This window comes from Heteronotia binoei, chromosome 1 (genome assembly GCF_032191835.1).
Source record: "Heteronotia binoei isolate CCM8104 ecotype False Entrance Well chromosome 1, APGP_CSIRO_Hbin_v1, whole genome shotgun sequence".
Lineage (NCBI taxonomy): Eukaryota > Metazoa > Chordata > Lepidosauria > Squamata > Gekkonidae > Heteronotia > Heteronotia binoei.
This window is the reverse complement of record NC_083223.1, coordinates 37,670,511-37,695,165: the sequence shown is the minus strand read 5'-3', so window position 1 is coordinate 37,695,165 and position 24,655 is coordinate 37,670,511.

The window sequence follows — 24,655 nt, the reverse complement described above, 5'->3', positions numbered from 1 at the left end:
ATCACTGGCAGAAGGCAGGGTAAGGAGGCTGAGCTAACATTGCCTTGCCTAAGGCTATCTAGTAAGTTCAGAGTTGTGTTAAGATTTCCAGGACTTTCCAGCTTACACTTGTGGCTACTAGTTCTCAGTAAGGTTGAACAAAGAACGAGGGTTTAAAAAAATACTTAACATGTTTGTGTGTTATTCAAAACAGATGAAGACATTACTGAGGCAGGAAAAAAAATCAGTTCAGTACATTCTACATTCAAAGAGAAAATGGTTGCTGTGTCATGTTTTCTGACACAAAGAGCAGGAAAATGAGCGCCTGGGTTTTTTTGTGTTGGTAAAGTTCTTCATGGAGGGTGGTTATTCATGATGGCAATATGGGTTGCTATTGTTTCATTAATAAGCTATTTCCTAGATTTCTACCAGCTGCACCGAATGCCTATGAGCAATCTTGCCTATAATTTAACTACATTTTCACGAGGAGGTAAAATGAAACATTTTTTAAAAAAACCCCATTCAGTCACTTCTGTTTTAACAGCTTGCAGTCAAGGACACGGGATTTTTTCCTTCCCTCCCTTCAACTGACTCTTAATGCTATAAAACATGTTCCTAAAAGAATTTCTAACAATCTATAGTCTGGTGTGGACCAGCAATGTATTTTCCCTAAGAGGCACACATATCCTTTGGAAAAAGATATATCTATACTTGTTAGCATTTCCCACTTTTAACTTTTGTACAATAGTTTTGACTTCTTGTGAAATTAATTTCAGTGGGCTGCTGCATCTTGCAGTGAATGTGAGTGGTGATATACAATTACTTTACTGTACTGTATGTGGCTCCCATTCATTTAAACAGGAGACTTTCCTGGTGTGTTATGCCCTATGAGTGTGAGACAAATTTCAAACTCTTGCCCATTTTGGTGGCATGAAGTAAAAAACAAAATTGATTTCAATCATTTCTCTGTCACACAGCAATTGTATAACTGAAAGACATCCAGTTGATAAAAAGAATGTTTTTTTTTTAACTGGCGGCATAGTAACGTGAGTTCAAAGACTGCACATGCCAAGAGTGCATAACTCTGTAATGGTCGGCATACTTTTACAAGTGTTTAGTGGTATTACTGACAGGGGGATTGCTTTGGTTCAAGACAGATGTAAAATACTTCATTTACCAAATATTTACTTCACAATTATCTGTAAATGTAGAATGTACAACCTGACATGGTCAAACATCTAAAGAACCTGCTTATTGGATTCTATTCCTACATAATTATCCCCAACTATAATTTCAGAGAAGCTTGGGTGTTGGTAATGGGAGATCAAGCTTCACACCTCCTGAACAGTCATCCAGGTTTGCCCCAAGTTGGTCCTGACAACATCACTGCTTTGTGAGAGGCTCTTTGAAGAATACTGATGACCACTTGGCAACCTCAGTCATCTTTCAGCTCTCCAGAGAGCTAATATTGTAACTCTTTTTTGTTTTATACTGATATAAGTTGCTAAAGAATTTACTACTTATTATGTAAATAAATATTTACCAAACAAACTTTCTAGGTAAGAGTAGGTGGCACTACCTTTCTGTTGTTCACTGCTTTTAGTGCAACCGTCTACTGAACAAATGAACTCTTCATTAAACTGGTAGTGAAAGCTCATCCTGGACTCAATGCTGATAGTACAAGTATTTAAAATGCCACTGGACTCTTATTCTATTTTGCTGCTTACTGACTAACAGACTCTAACTGGAAATACTATTAAAGTCTTTCGTTTTCACTACAATGCACATATTATTCAGAATAACCATACTAAGGTTGCCAAGTCCAATTCAAGAAATATCTGGGGACTTTGGGGGCGAAGCCAGGAGATTTTGGGGGTGGAGCCAGGAGACATTGGGGGTGGAGCCAGGAACAAGGGTGTGACAAGCATAATTGAACTCCAAGGGAGTTCTGGCCATCACATTTAAAGGGACAGCACACCTTTTTAAATGCCTTTTTTCCATAGGAAATAATGAAGGATAGGGCATCATATTTTGGGGCTCATAGAATTGGACCCCCTGTTTTGAAACTTGGGGGGTATTTTTGGGGAGAGGCACTAGATGCTATACTAAAAATTTGGTGCCTCTACCTCAAAACATAGCCCCCCCAGAGCCCCCGATACCCACGGATCAATTCCCCATTATTCCCTATGGGAATCATAGTGCCCAATAGACATTCCCCCCCCCCTGCTTTCTAAAGCGGGGGGAGGGCCTCCAAACCAGGGAATCCCCTGCCCCCTCCCTCTCTCTCATACACAAATATTTACTGGATCTTGTTCCTGCAGAACTTTACTTGATCTGAAAATGAAAGCAAAACAAAGGGAGGGGCCGTTCTCTGAAGCCCTTCCTGTTTCCTGCTTCCTGCTCAGCCTTAAAGGCACATATTTTAAAAACAGACCTGCAGGAGCTCTAAAACTACATGGTGACTGGGGGGGAGGCTTCCCCGCTGGCCAGCTGGCTGGAGGCGGGGAGAAGCCTGTATAAACGGGGGATCCCCCGCTGGGACCTGGGGATTGGGAAGCCTAAACCATACATTTAATAACTGTAAAATCTACGGTCACTCTCAATCAAATTGTACAATTTTAGTATACACTGACATAAGGACTATACATTTAAAAAGTGAGAGGAGAACTTTATTTAAAGAGTAAAAAGGACCTTAAGAACAGGTCTCTATATTTAACCAGTTCAGTCCATTTCTATACAGATTTCCTTTTCTTCTGAAGGTGGTTGGGACTTAGATGCTGGACTAGATGGACCACTGGTAGGGTTGCCAAGTCCAATTCAAGAAACATCTGGGGACTTTGGGGGTGGAGCCAGGAGACATCAGGGCGAAGCCAGGAACAAGGGTGTGACAAGCATAATTGAACTCCAAGGGAGTTCTGGCCATCACATTTAAAGAGACCACACACCTTTTTAAATGTCTTCCTTCCATAGGAAATAATGTAGGATAGGGGCACCTTCTTTTGGGGCTCATAGAATTGGACCCCATGGTCCAATCATTTTGAAACTTGGGGGATACTTTGGGGAGAGTCACTAGATACTATACTGAAAATTTGGTGCCTCTACCTCAAAAGACAGCGCCCCCAGAGCCCCTGAAGCCTCCAGATCAATTCCCCATTATACCCTATGAGAATCGATCTCCACATAGAGAATAATGAAGTACTCAACAGACACCCCCCCCTCCCATTTCTGGCAACACTGAAGGGGGATTGGCCTCTCTACTCACGAGTTGCTGCCAACTTCTTCAAAGTAACACAGACACCCCATCCCAAGAGGAAGCCTTTCAATCAGCGACTGAAGCCTCCGGAGGTAGAAACGCACATGGTCCTCTGGGGGCGGAGCTCCCCCCCCGGCCAGACTCCCCAAGGAGATGCCTGTGGCAGCCGGAGAGGACGCAAGGACTATGAGTCCCAGCATGCACCTCGCGAAGGGAGGCCGGACTGGAGCGAATAGCAGGCCGGCGGTGGGCGGGTCTTTGTGACCCAGAGGAAGGGAGAAGCCTAAAGCCTGTGAGGGAGGAAGGCAGGCAAGGAAAGAGACACTGCGCCGTTACCCCACCCCCACCCCCTGCTTCCACATTTTTGGAGAGCGGGGGATGAGGCTGCTGATTCAGGGGTCTCCCGGCAGGGCGGGGGGGGGGGGGGTTGGGAAGGCTAACCACTGGTCAGATCCAGCAGGGCTTTGCTTATGTTCTTCATTTGCAGAACTACTGAACCCAGTCTTACATGATTAAGATACAACTTGTTTTCTAGGGAAGCAAAAGGCCCCACCCCCATTTCTTTCCAGAAGTTAGCCAGTTGTAAATGGCAACCTAATTTAGGACAATCTATACACTCACAGGTACAGGATGATCATCAGCCTTTCCTGTGATGGGCCCAGTCCTTTGGAACTATAATATAGTGGGTTCAGTGTATAGAGGAGACGCAGTTGCAGTGATCATAGCGCTCTTTATTGATTACAGCATAGTAACTGCTGAACTAGAAGTCTGCCATACTGGGCCAACTATATACAGTCCTGGGTTCCTGTGCTAGAACGCCATTGGATCATTTGAAGCTGCTGGGATTTCTGATTGGATTTGGATTCTACTGCCCATTGTTCTAGAGTCCCCAATCTCAGGCCTCAAGAGGCTGCAATGAGCCAGGCAGGAACACTGGTAAAGGAACATGAGCATGAGTCCACATAGACAACAGGAACCCATTTCAAAATGAGCCCCTTTTGTTTTTTTTTAACAAATATCTAGTGCTTTGTTTTAAAAAAACAGGTTGTTGGGGTTTTTCAGTTGTCAGTGCTGCTGTTGATTTAAATGGTTTGGGGGGATGGGATTGCACTACAGTTTCGACAGTCCAAGATTCTTCATCAGCACTACAGTGTCTCCCAGGAGGGCTTTCTAAGAAAGTGCTGCATTAAAGATGTACTTTGGCAGTTTGTTCTCCTTTTTATGCTACTTCATGCTTGCTAGGAACTTGCAGAGTTCTAAAGATGTGAGGATTTCTTTTCTTTTTTTTCTGAATCCAATTATTAAACAAGATATTCTGTTTCCTGCTTTCATGGAAACTATTTCAGAAATTCAGAAAATGACTTTTAAAATATGCATACTCTTTTTGGAATCCAACAAAGGACAGTGAAGCTGTTCTGTTAAATTAACCAGCTAATTTTTGTATAAGTAGGCAATTTCTCTGAGATTTCCTTGGTTGGGAATGACTTCCATAGTAATGAGATATCACACAGTTGAAAAAACTACATGCAGGGAGCACCATATTGTTTTTCCTGATGCACAGGCTATATATGCACATATATGACTAATACATAGCCAGGATGGCCAGACAGAAAAATCAGGAAATGTGTGTGTGACTACATTTTTTATTGTAAAATGGTTTCCTTGCTGAACTGCATGCACCATTTTCGAATGAACATAGCTGGAGATTTTGAGAGTGCCCTGAAAGAATCATAGTATTTTTTTGTTATCGTGGAAGTAAATTCCACTCATCTCTGTTATGTAGAGAGCCAGTGTGGTGTAGTGATTAAGAGCAGTGGACTCTAATTTGGAGAGTTGGGTTTGATTCCCCACTCCTCCTCTACATGTAGCCTGCTGGGTGGCCTTGGGCCTGTCACAGTTCTCTCAGAACTCTCTCAGCCTCACTTACCTCACAAGGTGACTGTTGTGGGAAAAGGAAAGGAGTGTGAGCGTAAACTGCTTTGAGACTCCTTAAGGTAGAGAAAAGCAGGGTATAAGAACCAATTCTACTTCTGTGGCTCATCTTCAGAGACCACCCAGCCTGTTAACAGATAATAGTAATATACAACCCCTAACATTCTTTATTTAAGCATCATACTTTTGCATGTAGAACACACCAGCACACATACATTTCCAGTCATTTTATCAGTAAATAAACATGTTGTTGAAATTACTGGATGACGTCCCAGAATTTTGTGTCTTTGATCAGGATTTTTCATGCCAGGCTGGAGGGACGATCTAAGTCCTGATTTTTGTTATATTCATTGATTGGTACTTTCTGGAAATGTTTAAAGACCATTGGAGCTGGAACATCCAGATACATAAGCCACTGGAATAGCTCCATAAATATTGTTTAAATCTTGGCTTATTCATCTAGCTAAAAGATTTCTTCAGAAGCAAAACTGTCCAGGGAGATACAGGTTCTTGAAGAATGAGTAATAAATGTCAGCATCATTTTCACACCTGTTGTGCTATGTAAATATTTTGTGGGGTTGGGTTAAGTGGTACACCTCACATATTTGGTTGTCAGACTGTATGATAATTGATAGAGCTATCCTAAGCAGAGTTACACACATTTAAGTCAATGGGTTTTTAAAAACCAAGTGTAACTTTGCTTAGGATAGCTGTATTAGTCAGGTACCTTGTAAACTTTACAACCATACTATGAATGCTGCTTTCCTACAAGTTCATCCCACAGTGAGGATGAAAAAGTTGGCAACCCTACCCTTGTTTAGGTTTACACCTGGAGGCTGGCAACCCTACCCTATTTAGACAAGAACAGGGAATACATGTATAGACTTTCCCACCATGATTAATTTGGCAGTATCTTCTGTGTCTTACAGAGGATTCTGGGGTTATGTTCCAGAGTGTGCTGCTAGGCATTTATATAATTTATAAATCAACACTGTGGAGGAAGATTTTAGGGAATCTTTCCCGCCATTCCTATTCTTCTCACTGAGAAATCCCTCATAAACTGCTGAAGAACCACAGGGTTTCCTGGAACATAGCTCAAAAACCACACATTTAGCCTAGGCTCTCCAGTCAGACAGGACAAATTGAAACATACTACCTCAGCTGATGCAAGACAAGCTTATTCATCCCATTAATGGACCATTCTATAGGCCTATGAACTTACTGGTATTGCAAATATTTCTAGGTCCACTGAGTTATAGATAAACAATGTCCCAGAAAGATGGTGGGACAGCCCCCACTTTAAATCTCCTTGGTAGCACCCTGTTTTGAATCACTGCAACAAAAAAGCCAGTGAAATTGCAAGGTAATAACGTCAGCAGTTAATTTTGCCATTAGAGTTCCTATTTGGTTTTGTATGTAGAAGGAGGGGGGGGTGAGGGACAGACACTGTTTAAAGATGAAAAGCAGACTAGAAACAAGGGTCTACTTTAACCCAAAAATAGTTATACTCACAGAACTTATAAAAACATTCCAAAGTAATGTAGTGTGATGACCCTTATTCATAATCACAGCAAATCTATCCAACTTTTTGATTTTTTAATAACCCCGTCATTAATCTTCGTTGAAAATAATAGAGATTTTATGAAGAAGGCTCACCAAAGTACTTGGAAAACTTACAAGACATATAACAGCTGAACAGCATATCTTGAAAACAGTCTTTAAAGGTGCTTGCTCAGAATAAAGCCTTTTTGATCTGCTTTTATAGTCTGTAGCTGCTTCGCTCTAAAAACCTCATCCATCCTTTCCAGCTAATAAGGAAACCATCCTGCAATGTAGCACTCCCAGGATGTTCCGCAGAGCATTCCAGTGCCTATTTGTATTATTTTTGTGTTATTGACATAAGATTTATTGATTCTTCTGGGGCATCTTGTTTTAACAAACCTGTGGTTCTTTCAGGGGGGTTTTCTTTCAGACAAAGTTAGGCACTGGTGTTAATTGTTTATGTGTGTGCTCTAGTATAAAACAAAACCATCATCTTACAAGGTTTGGGCAATGTTCCCCCTCCACCCCAACAACTTTAATCTGGATTTCCTTTCCGATAAAGAACTGCTTGTTTGAAGATCCACCCTTCAGTTTTATGAGGATATCTTTCAGACATCGCATTTGTAAAGCAAACTTGAAGGTAAGCCAGCTGTACTTATAAACAAACATCAGAGGCACAATTAATACGCTTTAAAGGTTTTACGAGGGGAAACATAAAATATCAAATAAAGGCTAATTGGAAGTATTTTTTTAAAAAAAGCCTGACTTAGTAACGGTCCACAAGGTTGACCAGCCAATGAATGTTCAGAAAACAAAATGTAACAACTCATTCTGATTTTAATCCACCAAAATGTCTTACCTTCCATCCTAAACTGGGTGCTTCTAGTTTAGGGATACTTTTTTTCTATTAAAAAAGATGCTCCTTTTGGCACTTTATGGTCTGACTCTACAAGAGGAAAATCTAAGAGCAGAGAACTTAATTAAACACTGGTTTTCCCTCACTTGGAGTTCACATTAAACCAAGAGCTACTCCTGTTGCTGGAAAGAATAAGCAATGACGTTCCTCTCTTGTAAAGATAAAGAGTTACCTGTACATATGAGGAAGGGGGGATCCAGCAAAAAACAGGCGTTTGGCTGTCAGCATCAATTACTCTTTCCCTATTAGACTGCCCTTCTGATAAAGCAGTGGGGTGGGGGAAAGAACATGATCCTGGCATGATTCAGGATACCTTCTCCATTCCAGAAGAACATTAAAATGTACTGGATTGAAAGTACGTTTACGGGCTACTACTTAACATACATTGCATCATCGGGTTCCACTGATACCCAAGTATAAAATACACATACATTTGTCCCAATCAAATTGCTTGCACATGTAGCCCTGTCAGAAAATCAGCGATAACAACGACCAGCTGCTTAGCAGGGAGGAGGTACAGTGTATGTGTGTGTGCGTGCCGGAGGATATAGCCCCTCCTCTGCTTTCCCCTTCTGAATAGATGATTTTCTTAACAAAACACATAGCATTACGGCTGGGAAAGGCAATAAGCATGTGCACAGAAACCCCTTAATAGGGTTCTTATCCATCTTTAAGGTTACAAACCTCTGGAATTATAACTGACCTCCAGGTGACAGAGATCAGTTTGCCTGGGGGAAATGGACACTTTGGAAGGTGGACTTTACGGCATTGTATCCCAATGAAGTTCCTCCCCTCACTAAACCTCACTGTCCTCAGCATCCACTCCCATAATCTCTGGGTGTTTCCCAACCTGGAGCTGGCAACCCTATCTATCTTGGAATACATGCACAGGATTAACCTGCCTTCTGCTTTTATATACCTCTAATAAACTCCAGCTCAATTATGAGAAGTCCAAAATCTTAGTTTTCTCAAAAAAGTGGAGACTTTACAAATGGGTTATTGATGTAAAGAGATAGAGCAAGTCAAGTATTTTAAATACTTAGGTGTTTATTTTCAATATAATGTGACTTGGTCTACCCATCGCAAGTATGCAGTGAAGAGAGAGATCTTGGGGTCGTGGTAGATAACTCACTGAAAATGTCAAGACAGTGTGCAATTGCAATAAAAAAGGCCAACGCCATGCTGGGTGTTATTAGGAAGGGAATTGAAAACAAATCAGCCAGTATCATAATGCCGCTGTATAAATCGATGGTGCGGTTTCATTTGGAATACTGTGTGCAGTTCTGGTCACTGCACCTCAAAAAGGATATTATAGCATTGGAGAAAGTGCAGAAAAGGGAACTAGAATGATTACAGGTTTGGAACACTATCCCTATGAAGAAAGGCTGAAACACTTTGGGTTCTTTAGCTTGGAGAAACGTCGACTGCGGGGTGACATGATAGAGGTTTACAAGATTAAATATATATTTATATATATATAAATTTTGGGCCACTGTGTGATACAGAGTGTTGGACTGGATGGGCCATTGGCCTGATCCAACATGGCTTCTCTTATGTTCTTAAGATAGCTAACATCAGTGCATCTGCCATAGCTCACTTTTTTATGGCAAAGGTAACCAATTTGTGCCAGTTGCCATAAAAAATATTTAAAGCCAAAGTGATTTCACAACTTCTGTATGGCATCCCAATCTGGATTGGATCTTAAGAAGGTGCTATCGAATGTGTCCAATCCAGATTCTTGCGTAAAATTCTGGGCATGCCAAAATGTGTCCCATATGCAATTATTTGCTTAGAAACTGGCATGTCTTTAATGGTTACTAGTGCATGGCTCATGACCTTCAAATTCTGGCTACGCTTGCACGACAACTCTGAACCGGGGAGCTATATCTCTCAAATGCTCTCTGAATTTAATTTGTCAAATTGGTCAGCACAAATTGAGAGAAAAATAAAAGCAATGGGTTTATCCATAGAACTATTGTCCATGCTGTCCTTCACCACCGCAGTCCAACAAATTAAAAACAGGTTGCTAGATATTGAGTGCCAAGACCTATACAGTCTGGCTAAGAAAACTTGTTCCCCACTGAGTTTTGAGATCTCTCTTAGTACTGGGAAAATGGCCTCATATCTATCCGTCTTGCAGGTGCCACAGAAGCGTAGAGCTTTTTCCCTTGCCAGATGCAACACCATGCCCTCTGCCATTCTTTATGGCAGATTTAACAAGACAGCCTACTCAGTCAGATACTGTCTCTGTAATAAAAATGTGTGGAGTCAATTACTCATATCCTTCTTTATTGTAATTTGTATACAGATCTTCGTCACAAGTATTTACATCCTCTTTTAGTTAGCATGGTTGATTGTTCTGATGCACTTAAGGTCTAGAATCTTTTGAATGATACTTCATCTAGTGTCACTGAGAAAGTGGCTGTTTCTTTATTCTGTTTTAAAGGCACATCAGAGGATCTCATAGAAATAGTTTATGTTTATGCTTTTCCTGATGTATATGTATGCAATCATTCCATTTTATCTTTTTTTTTAAACCAATTTGCTCTGATATATACATCTATATATTTTATGCCAATAAAGGCTAAGTTGACTTGACGACTATATACCTCTAAATATACATATATTGTCCCTCTTAACTGAATCAGGAAAACCAGTGGCAATTGGGAATCATGTCCATAGGCATTACTCATGGAGCCACATCCTCCTTCAAAATGCTCACAGCAGGCACTTAATCACATTAAAGCAATGATGGGATAAATGCATACTGATACAGTAATAGTGGCTTCATATGACAAAGAAGTCCTGGTCAGTGTTTGTTTGAGTAGATGTCTTCTTAATGGGTAGGAATGTTTCCTGAATGGGCATGGGGCTGGCACAGGAATATTGCCAGCTAGTCTGCAGTAAAAAGGCCCTGTCCCTTTAATAGAGGCTGAAGAGAATGCTGTTTATTTACCAGCTGATGTCATTTATTCTGTGCCACAAAAAGTTTCACTCTCCCTGTTGTGTCTTGCAATTCAGTCTCTGAATTTACAACACAGTGCGAATGCGTGTGTGTGTGCAGACCATTGGGAAACCGCAGGTCGCCGGATATAAGGATGAAAATGCACTCCGCCCATGAAGATCTGTGGCGGGAAGTTTAACTCGCCCGGATTGGACCTGGCCAGGTAAGGGGGTTGTTCCGGGAGATGTATATAATCGAGGACCCGGCCCCGCCATGTTGTCTTTATGATGTACTCACCAATAAAGCATGTTGCCTTCTAAATGTCTCAGAACTCATTACACTGGCAGCAAGGATGGGATCCTAGCCAGGTCCGCGAGCAGCTAGTTTCCCCCATCGGGAACTCGCCGACCTGGCTGGAGACAAAGAAGGCATGCAGCCCAGAGGGGCAGAAGCACCCACTGCTGCCAGAGCAACCACCGCTGCCATGGCAACCCCGAGCGGGATGACGGGCCACATTGCAGAGTTCGACCCTGCCAAACCTGAAAGGTGGGAGACTTATGCAGAGCGTGTCGACTGCTATCTATGGGCAAATGTGATTACAGACGACAGCCGGAAGCGAGACGTGCTCCTGAGTGTCTGCAGGGATGCCACATTTGAGATTGCCAAAGGTCTCTCTGCCCCCGTGAAAGTCACTGCGAAAATCTACGAGGAGGTAGTCAAACTCCTGACTGGGCATTTCTTACCCCAGCCATCCATAATCGCCCCCTGGTTTCTGTTCCACAACAGGGATCAGGGAACAAGAGAGAAGACTACCATCTACCTGGCCGCTCTCTGCCAAATCGCAGGAAACTGCAGCTTTGACAAACTGGAGGAAGCCCTGCAGGATTGATTTGTCTGGGGCCTCCGGGACAAAAGGCTACAGCAAAAGCTTTTTGCAAAGGATGAGCTGCCCCTCCAACTCGCCTTCAATGAAGCCACTGCATTTGAGAGAGCCGCCAAGGCTCACTCCAGCCCTCGGACGGAAGCCGTCCACCATGAGGAGATGACGTTGGGTGACCACGAGGAGGAATAGGCACACCAGCTCCACCACCAACCAGGGAATGGGCCAAAATTTCCACCTGGCAGCGAACTACAGAGAGGCATGCCAGCACAAAGTGCGCCCGCTGTGGAGACCCACACTAGTGAAGGGACTGCCCCTACCGCAATGTGGATTGTAGGAGCTGTGGAAAAGTGGGCCACATCACGTGTGCTTGCGGGGCCAAGATGCCAGTTGCAGGCGCCAGTCTATGCACCACGACTCGATGGATGCTCACATGACCGCATTGACCAGCATCCAGGTAATGAATTTGCCCCTGGACACCCTTCATAAGGTCAAGGTGTCAGTCCAAATCAAGGGTGCTCCCTGCATAATGGAGCTGGACTTGGGATCTTCCATCTCCATAACATCAGAGGAGTCCCTAAGAAAACTCTGCCCCCACAGCTGGCCCCCGTTGCCTGCTGATTTCATACTGTGGAACTTCCAGAAAAACCCCATACAGATTTTGGGATGGATCACTGTGAGGGTAGTGTTCAATAACTTTAAGGGGGCACTGGACATACTCGTGGTCAAGTGCCAGCTCACCACATTACTGGATCTGGCCTAGTTCAGACCTCTGGGCATACAAATAGTCGGGGTGCAGCAGATACAAATGCACAATTTTGAAAATGTGTGCCAGGAATTCCTGGAAGTATTCAATGGGGCCCTGGAATGCTACAAGAGGCCTCCCATCACATAACAGCTTGACCCCCACATAAGACCAATAAGGCTGAAGGCCAGGCAAGTTCTGTTTGCTTTAAAACCAAAAATCGAAGCAGAGCTGGACCACCTCATGGCCCAGGGAGTGCTTGAGCTTGTTTCCTATGCTGCATGGGAGACCCCCATAGTCAATCCGGTGAAGCCAAATGGCATGCGCATATGCGCAGACTGTAAATGCACAAAAAATAAAGCACTCCAGGACAACCCATCCTGGGTCACCAACTTCCGGACGGGAGGGAAGTCCCCAAGGCCTACTACTCTCGGACCCTGACCCCGACCCCTGTGAAGCGTAACTATGCCCAAATTGACAAGGAGGCATTGGCAATCATGGTGGGCGTGTACAAATTCAAAGACTACCTGTACTGCAGGCGTTTCACGATTGCCACGGACCACAAGCCGCTGCTGGGCTGCCTCACCCCGGACTGCCAGACACTGCAAATCCTGTCACAGCGCATCCTGCGGTGGAACCATTTTCTCAATTCATATACGAATAAGCTAGTTCACCGCCCCAGCAAAGCAATGGGACATGCAGATGCCCTCAGCCACCCTCCGCTGCCCTCAATGGACCCTGCCCACTATGTGATGCTACTGGAGACTCTACCAGAGAGGTGCCTCCGCACCGCTGAGGTAGCTCGTGCCATGAACAGAGACCGCATCCTCGCACATGTTTTGGACTGAATGGGGAGGGGGTGGCTCACAGACAAACTGGACGCTGATTTCAGGCCATCTGCATCCCGCCGGGATGAACTGTCCATACACAAGAGGTGCATTCTCTGGGGTAGCAGGGTGGTGGTCCCCCCCCCCACTTCAGAAGCAAGTGCTCAAAGCCTTGCACGAGATGCACCCAGGGATAGTGCGTACGAAGACCCTGGCGCATAGTTATGTCTCGTGGCCGGGGATGGACGAAGAGATAGAGGGGTGGATTAGAAGGTGCCAACCCTGCCAAGAGTCTCAGCCAGATTCGCCCAGTGCCCCCATCCACCGCTGGGAGTCCAACTTGTTCCATGGTCCCAGCTACACCTAGACTTTGCAGGGCCATACCAGGGCCAAATATTCTTTATCCTGGTGGATGCCTACACAAAGTGGTTGGAGGTGATTCCCATAGCTTCAACCTCCACTGGGGCCATGGTCAGAGCCCTATGGAGGGTCTTTTGCACCCACGGGATCCCTGAGACCTTAGTCATGGACAATGTTATCACTTTTACCTCCCGGGACTTCCAGGAGTTCCTGAATAGGTACTTCATCCAGCATATACAGTCCGCTCCCTTTCATCCAGCCACCAATGGCCAAGCAGAGTGCATGGTGCACACCACCAAGGGGGCCCTGGGTCGCATACTGCCGGGGGATTGGGACCACCGCCTGGTAGCCTTCCTTTTTGGGAACCCCCAACCCCCCAACCCAGTCACCAGCTTAAGCCCTGCAGAGCTGCTCATGGGTAGGAGGTTAACTACTAGGCTAGATAGGTTGCATCCCAACTGGGCCCCAGACTTCCGCAGCTCCCCTGAGATAAAAGAAGCCACTAGGGGGTTCTTTCCAGGGGACTCGGTCTATGCAAAGAACTTTGCAAGTGGATTGGAGTGGTTACTAGCCCGGGTCCTGCGGGTCACTGAATCCCGCTCTTACGAGGTCTCGTCAGAAGGGAGCCAGCTCCTCTGGAGACACATTGATCAGCTGAGCCGTCACACCTTGCCGGAAGAACCAGCAGAGCTGGGGGAGCAGGGTGATAGTGGTAACGCCACCAGAAGCCCCTCAGTCGGTGCCGGCCTTGCCGGCCCTGCCAATGGAGGGGCCCTGCAGCAGCTGGAGCAACCCCTCCCTAGTGGGGGGACAAGGGGAGCCCCCGGAGGGGCTGCAGGCACTGGACAGCGCACTTCTGGCTTTGCCCCACAACAAGGAACCAGCGGCCCCTGCAGCAACAGCAGCTGCTCCAGCTCCCCAGATTGAACCTAGGAGGTCGAGCAGGGAATGAAGGCCACTGGCTTATTTGAAAGACTATGTTTCTTGAACTAGGGATGGAGGAGTGTTGTGTCTTGCAATTCAGTCCCTGAATTTACAACAGTGTGAGTGCACGCACACAGAGGTAACCAGTGGGAAATGTGAGGAAAAGCCCCCTTAAAGGACATCGTGATTACCAGCTTGGTTGCCAGAGCACCTGCAGAAGTGACTCGCACACGTCTGGCCAGAGAGTGAGGGTAAACCTATCCAGGGGCAAAAGGGACTTATATAGTACAAGCAGCCATAACGCCACAAAAGCACTCTAGACCGGTACAAGAGTGCCTACCAGAAGAATGGACGGCTTTCCGTCATTCCATATACCAGCCATGGAGCGTAAGAGACTGCGCAGCCAGGAGCTATCCAGGCAAACGGTTATGAAGTTCTGTCCATGGAATCCACCGTGGAGGGCTAACACCATGCAGCCATCTTCCTACCAGGCTCGACTCCATTCCAGCAAAGCAGACAGCTCACATACACACCAGATGTCACCTTTGGCCTACAAGCAACCTACCCACCCCAGGAGTGGTTAATTGGCCAACCGCCACTTTCTTTGTTTAACAGAACTCTAGTCAAAGACTGGTGCCCAGGAGAAGACGGAAGAAGAGGAAGACCATCTTCAGCCAGAGCCAAGTTCCTTTGTACAAACTGGGTGTTACCTAGGCCATGATTTGACTCTCTATTGTCCCCCTTTCAGATAAGTTTAATAGTCTTAAGCATCTCCCCACCCAGTAATCACTTCTATTATTCTCCCCAACTGTCACTTTGGAGCCTCCCCCTGGTCCATTTCGACCTGAAAGTTCTCTCAAGTATCCAGGATCCAGGCAAGTCCATTGGTCAAGAGCAAGCACCCAATTAGGTGCCACCAATGACCTTTCTATTGGTTGTCGCAGTAGTCCAGCCCTTATGGTCACTGCAAAACCTCCCCTTTTCGTGAAGTCATGCACCAGCTGACCACCTTTCTCCTCCCTCGTACCTCCCATCCCTTAAGGGCTCTAGAGAGTCCTTATAATCTGTGGACTAGCTGCCCACAGGTGTGCTTCTAGCAGTATCCCAACTTCCGCTGCATAGATCCATACCCGATTCCTGATCAGTTTCGGGTCCCTTCTCCCACTTCCTCGCTTGTCGCCATTGGAGCCTTCCCTGAAGACTACGATAGGTAAATATCGCCCTGTTTGTCTACCCATGTGTTCCCCTATCTATCTATATTTCCTAGGACTGAATGTGTGATTTTATAAGTATTTTATCTTGTATGGAAGCTTATATTTTTCTTAATAAATTTTAACTGATTTTACTTAATTAGAGTCCCTATATTTTTAAGCATTACTTTCTGGATGGTTAATCTTTTATACACAGGTAAAAGACCTTGAGTGAGCCAGGTGCCCACCTGACAATTCCCCAGCCTCGTTTTGAGGGCATTTTGGCTTACAGAAACTGCAGGTCGCCGGACGTAAGGATGAAAATGCACTCCGCCTATAAAGATCTGTGGCAGGAAGTTTAACTGGCCAGGATTGGACCTTGCCAGGTACAGGGGTTGATCTGGGAGATGCCTATAATCGGGGACCCGGCCCTGCTATGTTGTTTTTATGATGTACTCGTCAATAAAGCATGTTGCCTTCTAAATGTCTCAGAACTCAGTACATTACACTCCCCCGAAAAAAACCTTTCCCTCCTGAAAGCTACAAACTCCCAGGGATTTAAGCAATCTCATTTCCCCAGTCCTGTCCTCTTCTGCCCTTAACACTCCATGTATCCTGGAGTATTATCATTCCTCTGTTGAGTTTCTTTTGTTTTTGACTACTTTTATTAAGTTATATTGTTCTACTTATTTGGTGAGCCCCTCCCCCGCCGAAAGTAGAACCCTGTCCTGGTTCTACTTATAAGAGGAAAGGGCTATCTACTGTACAATCAGATATTGTAATTATAATAATTGAGACACTACACAATTCCTCTCATCACAAGGAAGCAGAGCCTGCAAGGAGGAACATCTTACTGTCATGGAAACCTAATGCCCATGCCATCTTGCCTCAGCATAGCTTTTTCCAGCCAAAGGAGTCTTTCTCCAGCCATTGGAGGAACAGCCATTGACAGTGGAGACTGGTAGAAAGTTTCAGTGGGGCTGTAGGGTACATGCCAGCATCTTCATACAAGCTTTGCAGGGAATTAGGAACATAGGAACAAGCCTTCAATCATTTCTGCATGCAGTGCATATAAGCACTGAAACATACTAAGGTCACTGACCACATTATAGTGAATGAGGACCAATTCACACTTTATGTGGCAAGCAATAATGCCACTGGCCGCCTCCATATTTCCCACTGAATGCATGCATGCATGTTTATAGGGAAGAAGTGCATGCTTGTAAAAAAAGGGGGGGGCATGGGATGGAGGTAAGCAGGGTAAATGTGATTCTACTGTAAACTCTGAACCTGTATTAGAAGTCATTGAAATCAGGTTGCAGTCTGAAAGCCTGATAACTGAAGAAGACCGGTATTGAAACTTCTTGAAATCTAGAGGGGATGTCTTATGAAGGCTGTAAGGATTTCCTGATCCTTGAAAGAATTTCAGAACTTTTCATGGACTGTATTAGGAACTTTATTTATTGAAGGAAGGAATTGATGAAGACTACTAATCCATCTATTGGAAACTGTGGAAGCAATTGAAATGTAATGAATTGTAATTTCTTTGGAGGGAATTTCTTTGACATTGTATGCACTGGTTTAAATTATATAATGATTGAAGCATATGTATTATTGTTGTTGTTTTCGGTGGTACTGCTTGTAGCAGTATTTTTTTGCTTGCATTCACACTGAAACCCCTTCTTCCATGATATTTACACTGATTCAGAGCAATGGTCCATCAAGGTCAGCATCTTCTACTCAGAATGGCAGCAGCTCTCCAGTGCCTCAGGCAGAAGTCTTTCACATCAAGCTGCTACCTAGATCCTTTCTGCTGAGGACTGAACCTGGGACCTTCCGCATGCCAAGCAGATTCCGTACCACTGAGCCACAGGCCCTTCCCATTGTTCATTGACAGAAAATACAGTTTCTTGTATTATATAGGCATATACTACCTCTCCTCACCACTATATAAGCTGTCAACACTGCAAACACGATAACAGAACAGTCTGGATGATCTTTCTCTTTCCTTCAACTATGTTTAATCACCATGATGCCTTTTCAGACACCAGACAGGTTTGCACGAGAGTCATTAGTTGATAACATGAGAAGTGATGGGAGTTATCACATTTGTTCAGGCTTTGACTGTTCCATAATGTATTTGACTAAAGTTTTAAAGCACTCTAAGTGTTTAAGGAGCAACTAAGGACTGGTTAGTACTGTTGTGATGCAAGATATTTATTGTCTAGTTAGAGTATGGGCTGGATTTATGTCAGCGGGTCCTCCGAGTCCTACCCCCGCAAACCCATTTCAGCCCAAACAGCTCCTCAGAATGCTATGCTGGGACAGGGGGTGCTCACACTGTTGCAAGAGTGGCCAGTCAGATGTTTGCAAAAATCCCTACCTTCTCCATTAGCAGAAATCTGCTGCTGGATACAACCCACTGTATACCCCACTTCTCCAGAATCTGCACTTAACATGCACATCTTGAAAATGTGTGAATAATACAGGGAATGGGGGGGGGGGGGATACCAAGAGTCAAGGACCGGTTGGTTTCCAAGAAAATGAAGGCATGATGCCTTTGGATTCTTGCCTTTTACTGCATATGAGGAATTCTGGTATCCTGGGATAACCGCACTTTGTGTCGTGTGTTATGGTTTATATGGACTCAGAGCTGTCATCACAACCCACACAAGCATATTTTATTTTCTTCACCTGCTCATGTGGCGCACACCTGGGGTTTTACTTGTAGTGCACTCGGATCCAAAAAGCACAGGAGAGGTGCCAGATTGGAAAGCCTGCCTTGCTCCCTGTATGTAAACTTCCCCGAATTTATCCCCCATCGCTTTTATAGGGTGGTAAAGCACAGGGCTGAGAAAACCAGGAAAAGCACAGGTTCTTTTGCCAGTGCCAAAAACGAAGGGTGGAAAAGATCTCCTTAACAAACTGAAAGGCCAGTGTTCTCTGATTTAAGAAATTCTGACCCATTCTGACCTAGCGGGCATTCTTCACTTTGATTTTCAGCAATCAGTTTCCCAGTCCAGGTCCCAAATAAATTGCTGTGTAGGGGGCTCCATATTACCAAGAACTTCACCCACCAAGAACTTATATTCCCACCCACCCCCAATTTTTAACCTACCCTCCCCACAAAGAGGCTCAGGGTGGGTAACAGCGATAAAGGTAGATGTTCCCCCTGGAGGCTTGGGATTTCTCCCACTGGGTCACTAGCAATGTATTTTTCTTGCCTAGTTGATCTGTTTATTCATAGAGCTTATATGTTAGCCCTTCGGCAATACTTTATGGGAGGTTTCAAAAGATTCCATATGCGCACAGGGTATGCAGCTGCAGAAGGAATGAAGTAGAAAGTGTTGAGCATGTTTTCCTGCACTGTACCTTTTATTCTGACATTGGCAGTATATATTTACTATGTGATCTAAAAGGCCAATCAGATGAGCAAATGTCTGTTTATATGCTTTCTCCTTGAAATGCTGTAACTATTGAAATAGTGGTGAATTTTCTGTATCTGGCTTCCGAAAGGAGAGAAATGTGTTAGGTTTCTGTCTTGTTTGTTATTTAGTTTGCTATGCCAATAAAGGATGCGATGATGATGATGATGATTCTGTATACAGTACTTGATTGTGTGTGTTTGTCTTTGTGGAACATTTTTTTTTTACAAGTTTGCACTAGGCCCAGAGGAGCAGTGCTGGACCCTATTGAATAACTAGACTGCTTTAGTGGGAAAAGCAGGCTATAATTCAAAATCATCATCATCATCATCTAATTGCTACTCACATCCACCTTTATACATTTAGCAGAGTTAAGTGGAAAAACTTCTCCTGGGCAATACCATTTTAATATATTGTTACAAAGTTTCATAATTATCTTCTAGGATAGGGCAAGCTAAGAAAGATCAATATGTTTAGTAGTATCTAAGACTGAAACCAACATAAGGTTGCCAACTCTGGATTGGAAAATTCCTGGAGATTTAGGGAATTGAGCTTGGGAGGACAGGTTTGGGGAGGGGAGGGAACTTAGTGGGTTATAACCATAGTGGGCACCATACAGTCCACCTTCCAAAGCAGCCATTTTCTCCAGGGGAACTGATCTCTGTCATATGGAGATCTGCTGTAATTCAGGGAGATCTCCAGACCGCACCTGGAGATTGGCAACCTAAATCAACAGCCTGCTTCCATCCTATACCATACTCAACCAATTTGGCTTGAACAAAAATATCTGTCCATGATCAGCAATGAATGCTGCAGTCCTAAGAACACTGTCCTGGAAGTAAGCCCCACTGAATAACACGGGACTAACTCCTGAGAAGACTACCTCCAGAAGAAGACTAATTTGGAGTTAGATATAATGGCATGGAATAGCTTATTTTGTTCCATTAGCAAAATACCATCCTTTCCTTTGTTGCTGCTTCAAACTTTCTGGAATGAAACAAATGTCATTTGTTTTGCTGGGAGCTGACTGGCACATTTATAGAGGAACTGAACTTTTCATTGGTTTGAGCTAATGAAGTTTTCAAACAATTACATTATTTCCTAGTAAATATTTTGGTGGTCATAAAATGCCTCCAGCATTTTAGATGTCAACAAAAATAATACAAACTCAATATTTCTAAAGTAATTTAACATACAAAAGTGTCTAACATCCTTACCCCTTTAATATTACCTGAATCTGAAGTAGGCTGTTTTTATTTCTGAAGCTGAGACTGCAAAGCAGTTATTCTCAAGGCCAATCAGAGAGATTTCATGGCAGAATGCAATTTGAACCTTGGTCTTTAGCTTTGAGAGGTCCACAAAGAGAAGTTTCATGAAGAGAAATCCCCAGACCTAGATTTATATACAAGCAAAATAAACTACATTTTAAATACAACAGAAATAACAAAAGATTACTAAATTAGCACTTGACATAGTTGGGGACTCAGCGTGTCTTAATCGGGCCCTGGAAAATCTCTTGAAGAAATTCCTTGAGCTCCATTCCAAAGACAATTTCTCTGCACTTCTACCAAAGAGGAGACTCCATTCTGTCCCAGTGACCTCTGGGAAATATTTGGGATGGGCTCTCAGCTGTACTCTAGGGACTCAGCCTAACTAAATCCTGTCACAACTAACAATCACCTAGCGACACCTGGCATCACTTGAGTTTTCCTTGGAAGTGACATCACATCCCCCCATGTCCCTGCCCCCCAGACTCCCATCAGATGCCATGTGGTACCTGTCAACTCTAGAGTGTAGTCACCAGTTGAAGGGATGGAGGCAGCAAGTTGGGACAGTTTTCGTGTTTAACTTCGGCCATTGCATCATTGGGCAGGACTTTTTATCTTATGCCATTATGTGTCCTCCTCACCCACCCAATTTCCTAGTAATGTTTATCCTGAAGATATGGGATTTATTTTAAAGCAGTGCTTACCATACTTTTAGAACAGGTGGTATAAAAACAAAGGCCCTTTCTACATTCAGGTTTGATCCAGATTTTGCAAGCACTCTATCTGCCTGCTACAGATTTGCATCACCTAAATTGATTCTGTATTTTAAAAATTGCTTTCCAAATGAAACAGTGTTATCTGCAGATTTTTACTTCTGTATTTGCATTGTTTAATGCACTTCTGAGCTATATTTTTCCTTAAAACCTAGCATTTTGTGGTTCTATAGGTTGTTTGCCAAAAGGTGGTGCCTCTGCAATATTCCCCTTAAGCTCAATATGTTTAATGAAATTGACTTTGCCTTAGTTTAAAAGTGAAAATTGTTTTCACTCATGGAAAACCTCTACAGATTCTTTCATCATACTGAAGACAGGGCCATGTCATGACTGAACTGCAATCCCCATACAAATTAAAGTTAGAAGCTAGATCACCATGGAACACACACTGAAATGTAAATTAACACAACAATCTTACATTTAAATGCAAACTATAGAAGTTTGGGGAGGAGTTTGGAAACCCAAAGGAAAGTTCTACAATTAAGACTTAGATCCAGATCTGGAGAAAGCTCCAGGCCAAAAAAAATTCTGAGAACTGTGGGGCAACAGCAGAGTGAAAGTGGTGTTGGTACACATTTGCACAAAACAAATGTAGAAGCTAGAAGAAACCGCAAGGCAAGACAGAACTGAAGGCAGTGTGTAATGTAGAAAGGTAGCTTTGAAATGCACACAAAGAAAGGATCAAATGGCTAGTGTAGAAAGGGCCAAAGTTTTGGGAGAAAGAAAGACAGAGACAGCTCCTGAACTCACAACTCTTAGAACATCACAAAGGCTTGGCAAGGAGAAGCATGAGCCATAGCTATCTGACAGCTCAAGAATCAGAGCCAGGTGGCCTCAACTATAAATTCAGAGATGCCCAAACAAGAAGAGGTCTGACTCTTCCTCATCCCACCAATGGCCTATACTGCAACTAGGTTTAGAATCATGTTTGGGCCTATGAATGCCACAGATCCCCCTTGATCAATGTAAATAAATAAACTTGGCCCTTTATATTACCCATATGAAGGTTTTGACTCTCCTTGTTCTGTGTCTGCATGCAAACAGTCATCAGCCATGCAATCAAGACAACATCCATAAGACTCTATATGTGGGACTCTGGCCAACTTTTAAGAAATAGGATCGTTTGTAAAATGAAGGTCTGTTTTATTGTGTTTCCAACAACTCTTTCAGGAGACTCTGACTGGTGTTGACTACATGCATGATGCCCAGTTCACACAGTACATTTGCACAAATGTGCACATAACGTTGACATTCTTTGTTTGGATTTTTTGCTGCCCTAAATATATCCCATAACCGTTTTTCCTTTGCTTCTGTCTTTTCTCTCCTCTTTGTAACCTGAGCATAAAATTATTGTGTGTGTGAGGGAAAGAATAAAGGGACCTCAGCAGAGAATGCCAAAGGCTGCATTCCAAACCCCCCCCAGATCTACAGTACTAATAAATTGAAATGGCCTGGGTTGATGCTACAGATACGGTAGAATGTAAATACAAACCGCTTAGATGCAGACATCCAAGTCTATCTGAAAGAGTGTTATTCATTTCCCAAACCTGTCTCTGGAGTAATCGGCTGTAATTTATTGCCACGCTGCGAACAGCAAGTTCTCCTTTGTGTGGTACTCATTTGTTTGAAATATTAATCAGTTCCACGAGAGGAGTTGCATTTATGAATGTTTCCCACTGATAAATGGCAGAACCTGAAGTCATTTCTCTTTGCTGTGGTTTGTCCAAAAGGGTGTTGGCTCCATATTCAGGCAGCAGAAGGATGGAAGGCTTTTTCAACACCTGCTACTGTCCCTCCAAAGCAGGAAGCCAGCACACCATCTGCTTAGAGGCTTTTGGGTAGGGAGGCACGTAAAGGGCTCAGAATTAATTTGGGGGGGGGGGAGCAATCCCTTGGGGAAGGACAGGAGATCGGTGTGGTTTGGGAGTCATAGAGTCTGCCTTCTGAAGCTTGTATTTCCTCCAGGGGAACTGATTGCTGTATTAGGTACCTGAAAGTTACAAATACATATAGGCCAAATTTAAAGATTAATAGATATTATACAAAAATACATGTATTTATTATATAATAGATTAAAAACAGATACTGGTCTTTACAATAGCCTTGAAAATCATTAATGGTCTAGAGTCTAAAGGCTGAAGATGTTCTAAAATCTGAAGATGAAACCAGTTTTGACAAATGTTTGCTTACAAGAACTAAGAAGGACTACATATCTTTACACAAGCAACACCAAACAGAAATATTCTGGAACAAGGGTTGTGCCAGAACATTGCCCTTGAGGCTGAAGATATCTGAAATACGATGAAGCATTTTTGATACACATTTGCTGCATTCCAAGGCATTTGTTTTCAGTGCAGAAAATGTGTCCTGGGATCTCTTCCACCACACTTAAAATGTCTTCACTCTGATATTTTCCAAAGCATGTAAAGAGATATGAAAATGGCAAAAAGAATGCAGGTACAAACAAATAAATGAAGTATTGGAGGATAATCTTGGCTTTATAACTCTTAAATACTCAAATGTGAGATCACGTCTCTTATGCACTTTCATGACCAGCTAGTCTTAGGAATGCTACCTTTGGGTTGGGAAATTCCTGGAGATTTTGGGGTGGAGCCTGGAAAAGGCAAGATTTGGGGAGAGAAGAGACCTCATTAGGGTATAATGCCATAGAGTCACCTTCTCAAGCAGCCATTTTCTCCAAGGTATCTAATCTTGGTATCCTGGATGTCTGTTGTAAGAACTGGAAACTCTAATTAACCCAGAAGCCTATTTCCAGATAGTTTTAAATTAATTTTACACTACAGAAACGTTGATAAAAAGCCTCATTAGCTCATGAAGAAACATGAGAAAGGGTCCTTTTCATGCTTCCAGGCAGGCCAATTTTGTGTATGATATTTTAGTTGCATTGGTTTTCTTTTTGAGACTTCTCTGTGGCACAACTTTTACCTAACAATTTTTACTGATTTTTAATATTATTTATATTTATCTTCAGTTCATTGTTTTGAAATTATGACTATGAAAAGCATAGCGGTACCATAAATAAATGTGGTACATTTCAGGCCTGATCCCAGTTCTACTGGACCACGTAGCATGCAACACCCACAGCCCTGACCAGGGCAAACAACTGGGGAAATTCCTAGATATTTGGGTGTTGTGCCTAGGGGCTGATAGTTTAGTAGGACTGGGGGATGAGGGGGCATAGGGTTGCCAGCACCAGGTCAGAAAACTCCTGTAGATTTGTGAGTGCAGCCTGGGGAGGACAAGGACCTCAGTGGGGTACAGTGCCATAGAGTCCACCTCCAAAACATCCCTTTCTCCCGGGGAACTGTACAGGTGAACTGTAATTCCAGGGGATCCCCAGGCCACACCTGAAAGCTAGCATCCCAATGAATTGGGAATAGGAGGGAGTTCAGCAGGGATGTGATGCCACCCTCTAGTGGTGTCACTTCCTTTAAGGAAACTGATCTCTTTATTCTGGGGACCAGGAGTGTGGCGCCATCTTGAAACTGGTTGCCCTGGGCTTGGCATATTTCAAGCATATTTCGTTGGGGGGGGGGTACACAGAGAATCAAGGCATTTCATGACCCAACAGTCACATGTACTATGGCAAATGACAGTAAGAGCAGCTTCAAGTATGCTTTGATTTTTCTGTGTGCGCAAACTAGAAAGAAGGAGGGGTGGATTGTGCCACTATAAG